Source organism: Triticum dicoccoides, chromosome 2A (genome assembly GCF_002162155.2).
Source record: "Triticum dicoccoides isolate Atlit2015 ecotype Zavitan chromosome 2A, WEW_v2.0, whole genome shotgun sequence".
Classification (NCBI taxonomy): Eukaryota; Viridiplantae; Streptophyta; class Magnoliopsida; order Poales; family Poaceae; genus Triticum; species Triticum dicoccoides.
In genome coordinates this window covers 59,939,299-59,948,204 of record NC_041382.1, presented here as the reverse complement: position 1 = coordinate 59,948,204, position 8,906 = coordinate 59,939,299, and the positions used below count along the sequence as shown (strand labels likewise).

The 8,906-nt window shown below is 48.8% G+C and overlaps 1 pseudogene; it reads left to right on the top strand.

Moving 5' to 3' along the window:
- The window catches only part of LOC119358933, a 3,596-nt pseudogene extending 2,737 nt beyond the window's left edge, over positions 1–859 (top strand).
- The last annotated feature ends 8,047 nt before the right edge of the window (positions 860–8,906 follow it).

Here is an 8,906-nt window from a genome sequence, read left to right as displayed (position 1 = left end):
GGGGGGGGAAGAAAATATACAATAATCCTTCCGTTTCAAAATATAGCACGCCCACGCTTTTCAAGGTTCAACTTTAACCATAAATTTAATCAACGAGACCAACTGCGGCGGAGCAAACATTATATAATTGAAAACTTTTTTTGAATACGAATTCGTTGCTATAATTTTAGTCCTGCCGCAGTCGGTCTCGTTGGTTAAATTTATGGTCAAAGTTGAAACGCGAGAACCAAGGACGCACTATATTTTGGAACGGAGGGAGTAGTTATCACACTTGAGCCAATACATTTATAATTTTGTAGGCCTCGCTTGAGATTGTGGACATGTATTGTGACATCAAGTGAAGAATCCATATTAATTGTTTCAAAGACCTTCTTATGTTTTTGGTAGTTGAATGACATGAATTTTGATTAAGTAGATTTATATTTCCAACAATGTTCGCCCCGGCTAACTTCAATTTCTGGGTCCGCCACTGATTGTACGCAACTGGAGCTTGACATGCGCGAAGCTGCCCAAGGTCAAGGACGTTTAGCTCAACTACCCTACTCTAACTGTGCCGTTAGCATCAACGCCTTTCACCGTGACCCGGGCAGTGACGAACGTCGGGCCGGCACATTCTACTTACGCCGTCAAGGTAGACTCACCAAGCTCTATGAAAGTGTGTGTCTCCCCAAAGACACTAGTGTTCTCCAAGGCTGGAGAAAAGAAGACGTTCAGCGTGACAGTGATCTGCCAAGGCGTGGGTGCATCGGAAACCTTTGTGGAGGGAAGCTTGAGCTGAGTGTCGAAGAAGCATGTTGTGCGTAGTCCCATTGTCGCCGTCCATGGAGCAGGAGGTCATGCTCCCGCTCCATCACCATGAACGATGTCCATGCCCTGAGATTTCAGGCTTAGTGTTTTTTTGTGTCAGATCAAACATGGCAATGGAATAAGATTTGTGTGATTGTGTCGTCTCAGTTTGTTTTTCTAATAAAAGTTTTACTAAGAACTTCAGAATCTTGTGACATTCTGTTGTTGTTTAATCCTTATAACCTCTTGTCGGATAAGGAACAGTACAAACAAGTGAAATATAGGCTCAGTTGTGTGTGTAGAGTACGGACAATCTGTAGTTAAACTCTCAAGACTGCTGAGGCACAACAATCACCCTGTAGGCTCTTGAATTTTCAAACTGAACCGAAAACTTCCTATTTGACACCTTTCCGACTTTCAGCTTTGACTAGGTGAATGCCCGTGCGTTGCTACGGGACAACAAAGATATACACATTTTTTTTTGAACACGGTAGGATATACACATGTTGATCAATAATCAAATGGTCATTAATCTACTTCGCTGACTTTTAGCACCATCTTATTGACAGCATATTGTCAGTTCCTCTCTAATTTATTTCAACCCTGTTGTTTGCTCACATATTATATTATAGTAGACCAGAAAAAATAATCTACAATATGTATTCTCTCCACCACCACAATATGTATATGTAGAAAACAATGACACGTGGCAGAAGATGCCCGTATTCTATGGCATCGATGAATATAAGACAACATTGCATGGCCTCACCTTCAACTCTGCATTGTTGTACGAAGAGGTTCATCACGGTTATGATTATTCCTGGGTTCAACCTCCAGCTCCACTGCCATTGCACCGTCATTCCGTTGTGAAGATATGAAAGAATACGCAACTCGTTTGAGGCCATTATAACCTACTTTTGTGGTTGTTTGCACATGAAAATAACATGATCGGTGCAACTACAACTATTGCATGGAGAATACAGGAAAAAGTAATCAAACATGTCCATATATATTATATTAGTGAGAAATTTGATAATATCAAGTTTACAACAATATGTAAATTAGCTCGGTTGCAATTTATATCAGACACTAAATTAATATGAAAAATCACACAGACCTTGCTTATCCTTGTTCTCATATACGTAGCTCATACCAGTGGACTCCACCCTAGCAGCGCAAACTAAAAGTAATAGTAGCAGTACACGCTCACATAGGTAGCCCATACCTTTGTCTATCTCTGTGTGTATGCATTAGCAGAACAGCATTAACACATGCCCCCTTTTGTATGCACTTTATTAGCAGAACAGCATTAACAAATGCCCCTTTCTGTATGCGCTTTAGTCGAAGCAGCACATCAGCGGCATCACTCTGTCACACAAACAAATCTCTCTCTCTCTCTCTCTCTCTCTCTCTCTCTCTTCTGTTACACACACAAATCCCCCTCTCTCTCTTCTGTCACACACACAAATCCCTCTCTCTCTCCCTCTCTCTCTCTCTCTCCTTCCTGGGGCTTCGTTCAGTTTGGGAGGAGCGGATAAGGGGCTAGAAGCAGAAGTAGCACATCTGCCGCAAATCGTGCACAACTCCATTGCTGCTCCTCGTCGGCATCATGATTTAGCCTCTGAGCAAAACTGATCTGCCCATGCACATTTCTCTCTCTCCCCCATACGTCAGCAGCAGCGGCCAGCAAGCCCACGCTGGCGTCCACCCCTGCCCATCCCTCTCTACTCTCTCCCTACACCTCCAAACGACCCTCACCATGATCACCCCAGCCATGGCAGCTAGCACCTTCCTTTGAGCTCCTCCCCGTGTATAGCCCCTCACCATGATCCACCATCCCGCCTTTCCATTTCTCTCCTCTGGACAAGGCCCTCTGTTTTGCACTTCTGCTTGATTTGAGAAAAATCAGGGGAAGGGAACGAACCTGTCACGCAGATGAGAAGAATAGTGGCGGATCGGCGGAGGAGGCGAGAGGTGTCGAGGTCGGCCGAGGTTCGTCTCCTTGCCGTCAGGTCACGATGGAGCACGGGAGTGATCTGCGTCTAGGGCGAGTAATTTTATTTTTATTTTTATAAGGCAAGTACCTATCGGTGGGCTGGTTTTCAGGCAGAAAATCGGATGCGATATGATAACGTGCAGAGAAATTAAAACCTGTGGAGGGGGTGGACGAAGAAAGGAGTTTGATGACCGTCATTAATGAATTGATTGCCATGCATGAACTGATTCTGTTTGGATTGATTGCGTCTCGTTACCTTATGTGAATTACGTTTACCAAAAACAGAGGGACAAAACCCGTGGGGGGGGGAAAGAAAATTCGCTACAGGGGAGAAAACCGATGGAGGGGGAAAGAAAATCGCTACAGAGAGAGGGGGTCGTAGTACGAGAGGTTGGACGAAAGGGGGAACGTAAGAGGGGAAACGGAACACTACGTTTCTTTTAGGTAGTAGAGATTAAAGTCAAGTTTCTACCGATTTACTGAACTTGTGCTTCAACCCAAACATTTAACAGGGAGAAAGATGGGCTAATGCGGCAAATTTTTCTCAAGTGGCTTGTCACATCCCAAAATGACACGCTGATTTGGATCCATGTCAGCAAAACCAGTATTCGGACTGCTTGAATGTTTGAGCGGATAGAATGGACTAAAGCTATTAGCCGTTCTGGTCTTGTATGTTGGACACAAATAGGGTTCAGGACAACTCCTGCATAGTGGTTAGATACCACTCATCAAAGAAAGAGGAGCTGATTGAATCCTAAAGATTTCATAGTAGCTGGTTTGAATTGACTAAAGGGCCTTCAATGTAGATGACACCTCTACATTGCTGAACCACACACAACAGGACTGCATAAATATATGTGTTAAGAAGACAACAAGTAGTAGAAACTGAACATCCATCCACTAATAAGGCCAGTAAAATGCCACTCGATCATCAGTACTAATACACTAATAGATCATTAAGTCTTTAGCACAGTCACACCAAGAAAAGGTGCTGAAAATAGCCGTTTCAATTTGGTGATCAGTTCGACCTCACCTGATCTCATTTCTGTCACTACTACTATATTGACATTTATGACATGATACCTGTTAGATGTGTATAGTCTCTTTTCGGTATATCCTCATTGTATAAGGGGTTTACTGCACTTTACCACACATGTATATGTATTGGCCTTTGGCCCTCAGTAAAGTCAGATGCCATTCATCCAACATGGTATCAGATGTTAGGTTCCCTTCTCTCCTGCACGCTGCAACTCCGTGCTAGCTCCTCCCCTGATTCGCCCACTGCCAGGTCCGGCTCTTCTTGCCGCGGATCCGGCCGTCCCGGCTCTCCTCTCCGCGAATCCGTTCGTCCTGGACCTTCTCGCTGCGGCTCCGGCCGTTCTGGCCCTCCTCTCGACGAATCCGTCCGCCCCGGAACTCCTGCCGCCGGGCCACTGTTGCTTCCCTGCTCCGTTTCGGCTTCGCTCGAGGCTGGCCGCCGCTCGAGTTCTCCGCGCGGGGGCTGTTCCATCGGGCCTGCTCAGCTCGAGTTCTGCTTCGAGCGGGGCTGCTGCTCTGCTTCGAGCGGGGGTCCCCAACCCGCCTGCTCTGCTTCGCGCGGGGGTCCCCAACCTGCCCGCTCTGCTCGAGCTCGAGCCGCTGACCCCGCTCGCCTCGATTGCCCGAGCGAGGGCGTGAGTGAGCACCGAGCGCTCGTGTTTCTCTCGATCCCGATCCCGATTGGGTTTTCCTGTACACGTTGACTTCAAAAAAGAGAGAGAGAGAAGGCAGAAACAGCACAAAGGGATACCTCAATATGTCATCTTCGGGCTATGTGGCTGTTCCTCGCTGCTCGGTGATCTTTGATGGCACCAACTATGATGAGTTCGCCGGTTTCATGCGTATTCATATGCGCGGTCTTCTGCTGTGGGGTGTTCTCTCTGACGAGGTACCCTGTCCGCCGTGCCCTGTTGCTCCGGTGGCGCCTATTCCGCCAGTACCGTCGGTGATTGCTGCTGATGCTTCTCAGGCTGATCGGGATGCATCCAAGACTCTTGATGATGCTGCAGTTGATACTTATGATCAGCAGGTATCTGCCTATTCTGATGCTCTTTCTATCTACTGGGATGATCTGTCTGCTTACACTCAGTGGTGCAATGATGATGCTCGAGCGGCTGCTGTTCTCACTGCAAGTGTTCTCCCTCTGTTTGCTTCGGAGTTCATGGGACTTGGCATAGTTGCAGCGATGTGGTCTTATCTGTGTCAGCGCTATCAGCCCTCTGGTGATGCTCTCTACCTATCTGTGGTGCGTCAGGAGCATGCACTTCAGCAAGGTGATTCTTCTGTTGATGAGTTCTATTCACAGTGCTCTGCCATCTGGCGCCAGCTTGACTCTCTTCAGACAGTTGTTTGTGGAACCTGTCGTTGTTGTCAGACTACTCAGTCTGATCTGGAGTTTCAGCAGGTTCATGAGTTCTTATCTCGTCTCCGGTCTAAGTTTGAGCCTCGACGTGCTCACTTGCTTGCTCGTGGTCGTGTTCCTATCTCGGAGGTACTTGCCGAGCTTCATGCTGAGGAGACTCGCCTTCGCTCTGCTGGGTTGCTTCTGGTTCCGTCAGTGCTGGCCGCCCGAGCTCCTATGACGTCTGCTCGCCTCACTGCTCCGCCGCTCCTGCCTACTCCTCCAGGGGGAGGTCAGTCGTCCTCCTTATACTGAGAAGGGCACGTTGTGCCGTGACACCTTCTGTGGTTACTGCTCTCGGTCAGGTCACCCAGAGTCTAATTGTCGCCAGAAGAAGCGAGACCAGAGGCGCACCCCTTCTAGTGGGACTCCTGTGTCTTCCTCGACTCCGTCCCTCACTGATTAGGACATTGTACGCCTCAAGCGTCTACTTGGTTCATCCGGCTCCTCATCGACTGTTTCTGTTGCTGCAGTGACTGCATCCCCTTCATCACCATCGCAGCCACCTACACAGTCATGTACATCCTCGTGGGTTCTTGATTCTAGAGCTTCTTTTCATATGTCTCCTGATTCTTCCGCGCTGTCTTCTCTTCGACCTCTTGATTCGCATGTTAATGTTCTTACCGCCGATGACACACCTCTCCCTGTTGCTAGTCGTGGTATTCTTTCCACTCCTTCCTTTTCGGTTCCGAGTGTTTCACATGTTCCTCGTCTTACCATGATTTTTTTTTCTGCTGCCCAACTTACTGATTCTGGTTGTCGTGTCATTCTTGATACCGACTCTTGCTCTATTCAGGATCATTGCACCAAGGCTTTGGTTGGTGCTGGCCCTCGGCACCGTGAGTCAGAGGGTCTTTGGGAGGCCGACTGGCTTTGTGTTCCTTCCGCTGCCACCACTTCTGCCAGCTCCCATGCTCTTGCTGCCTCTTCGTCTGCATCCTTCCAACAGTGGCATCATCGCCTTGGTCACCTCTGTGGCTCTCGCTTGTCTTCTTTAGTCCGTCAGGGCCTCTTAGGGTCTGTATCTGGAGATGTTTCTTTACATTGTAATGGTTGCAAACTGGGCAAACAGACGCAGTTACCTTATCCCACCAGTGAGTCGGTATCTCAGCGTCATTTTGACTTAGTTCATTTTGATGTTTGGGGTCCTGCTCCCTTTGATTCGAAAAGTGGTCATCGTTACTATGTCCTGTTTATTGATGATTTCTCTCGCTACACTTGGCTCTACTTCATGAAATCTCGTGGTGAGGTTCTCTCTATATACAAACGATTTGCTGCCATGGTTCACACCCAGTTTTTCATGCCCATTCGTACTTTTCGTGCTGACTCCGCTGGAGAGTTTATCTCCCAGCTGTTGCGTGGTTTTCTCGCGGAACATGATACTCTTGCCCAGTTCTCTTGTCCTGGTGCTCATGCTCAGAATGGTGTTGCTGAACGTAAGCATCGTCATTTGCTTGAGACCGCTCGTGCGATGATGATTGCTGCTTCTCTTCCACCCCATTTTTGGGCTGAGACTGTTTCTGCATCCACCTATCTCATCAACATTCAGCCATCGACTGCCTTGAGGGTGGTATTCCTCTGGAATGCCTCACTGGTTGCTTTCCTGACTACTCCGCTCTCCGTATGTTTGGCTGCATATGCTATGTTCTTCTTGCCCCCCCGAGAACGCACCAAACTGTCTGCTCAGTCGGTTGAGTGTATTTTTCTTGGTTACAGTGATGAGTACAAGGGCTATTGATGTTGGGATCCTGTGGGTCGTCGCCTGCGCATCTCGCGTGATGTGACTTTTGACGAGTCTTGTTCCTACTACCCACGTCTTTCTTTCTCGAGTTTCTCTGTGGATGATCTCTCTTTCCTTCTCCTTCCCGATACACCTTGCTATGTGCCTTCTGTGTCATCTCTTCCTCCACCATTCCTCATTCCTTCTCCTTCACCACCGACCCCACCTTCTCCATCCTTCTCATCCACCTTCTCGCCATCATCCCCAGTTCGTCGCCCTCTCTCACCGTTCCCTCTCCACTATACTTGTCGCCCTCGTCCTGAGGATGCCTCCTCTGACGTGCCTTCCACCTCTGGTGCACCTCTTCTCACGCCTCCCCCGGTTCACAATCTCCGGGATCGGCCTCGCCCCCCGCCTGATCGCTACTCTCCTGATCGATATGGTCTCTCTGTCATTGCTGAGCCCACTTCCTATCGGACTGCCATGACTCAACCTGAATGGCAGCTTGCGATGGTCGAAGAACTTGCTGCCCTTGAGCACTCTGGCACATGGGAGCAGGTTTCCCTCCCTTCCGGTGTTCGTCCCATCACCTGCAAGTGGGTCTACAAGGTTAATACTCGCTCTGATGGTTCTCTTGAGCGCTACAAAGCTCGTCTTGTGGCTCGTGGTTTTCAGCAGGAGTAGGGACGCGACTATGATGAGACATTCGCTCCTGTGGCTCACATGACCACTGTCCGCACTCTCCCTGCTGTGGCTTCTGTTCGTCAGTGGTCTATCTCTCAACTTGATGTCCAGAACGCCTTTCTCAATGGTGAGCTGCGTGAGGAGGTTTACATGCAGCCCCCACTGGGGTATTATGCTCCTGACGGTATGGTCTGTCGACTTGGGCGCTCCCTCTATGGTCTTAAACAGGACCCTCGCGCTTGGTTTGAGCGTTTTTCCTCTGTGGTGACTGCCGCTGGTTTCTTGCCAAGTGATCATGATCCCGCGTTGTTTGTTCACACATCTCCTCGTGGTCGTACCCTTCTCCTTCTTTATGTTGATGACATGATCAACACTGGTGACGACTCTGACTATATTGCCTTTGTTAAGGCTCGCCTTCATGACCAGTTCCTCATGACTGATCTTGGTCCTCTTCGCTTTTTTCTTGGGATTGAGATCTCCTCGACCTCTGATGGCTTCTACATCTCTCAAGAGAAATATATTCAGGATCTTCTTGCTCGAGCTACTCTCAGTGATGACCGCACTGTTGTGACTCCTATGGAGCTCAACGTTCAGCTTCGTGCCTCTGATGGTGACCCTCTTCCTAATCCCACTCGCTATCGTCACCTTGTTGGTAGCCTTGTCTATCTTGCTGTTACGCGTCCTGACATCTCCTATCTCGTTCACATCCTGAGTCAGTTTGTTTCAGCCCCCACCTTTGTCCATTATAGTCACCTTCTCCATGTTCTACGATATCTTCGTGGCACGATCTCTCAGCGTCTTTTCTTTCCCTGCTCCAGTTCTTTTGAGCTCCAGGCTTACTCTGATGCTACCTGGGCTAGTGACCCCTCTGATCGACGCTCACTGTCTGCTTACTGTGTCTTTCTTGATGGCTCTCTTATTGCCTGGAAGACCAAGAAACAGACTGCAGTTTCTCGCTCGAGTACAGAGGCTGAGCTGCGTGCCATGGCTATGTTGACAGCTGAGGTGATCTGGTTACGATGGTTACTTGAGGATTTTGGTGTGTCTGCTACTACCTCGACTCCCTTACTGTCAGACAGTACTGGTGCTATCAGTATTGCGCGTGACCCGGTGAAGCACGAGCTCACCAAGCACATCGGTGTGGATGCCCACTTTGTGCGTGCTGCTGTCCAGGATCAGACTCTCGCTCTTCACTACGTGCCCTCTGAGTTACAGTTGGCTGACTTCTTCACGAAGGCACAGACTCGAGCGCAGCATACCTTTTTCCTCCCCAAACTCAG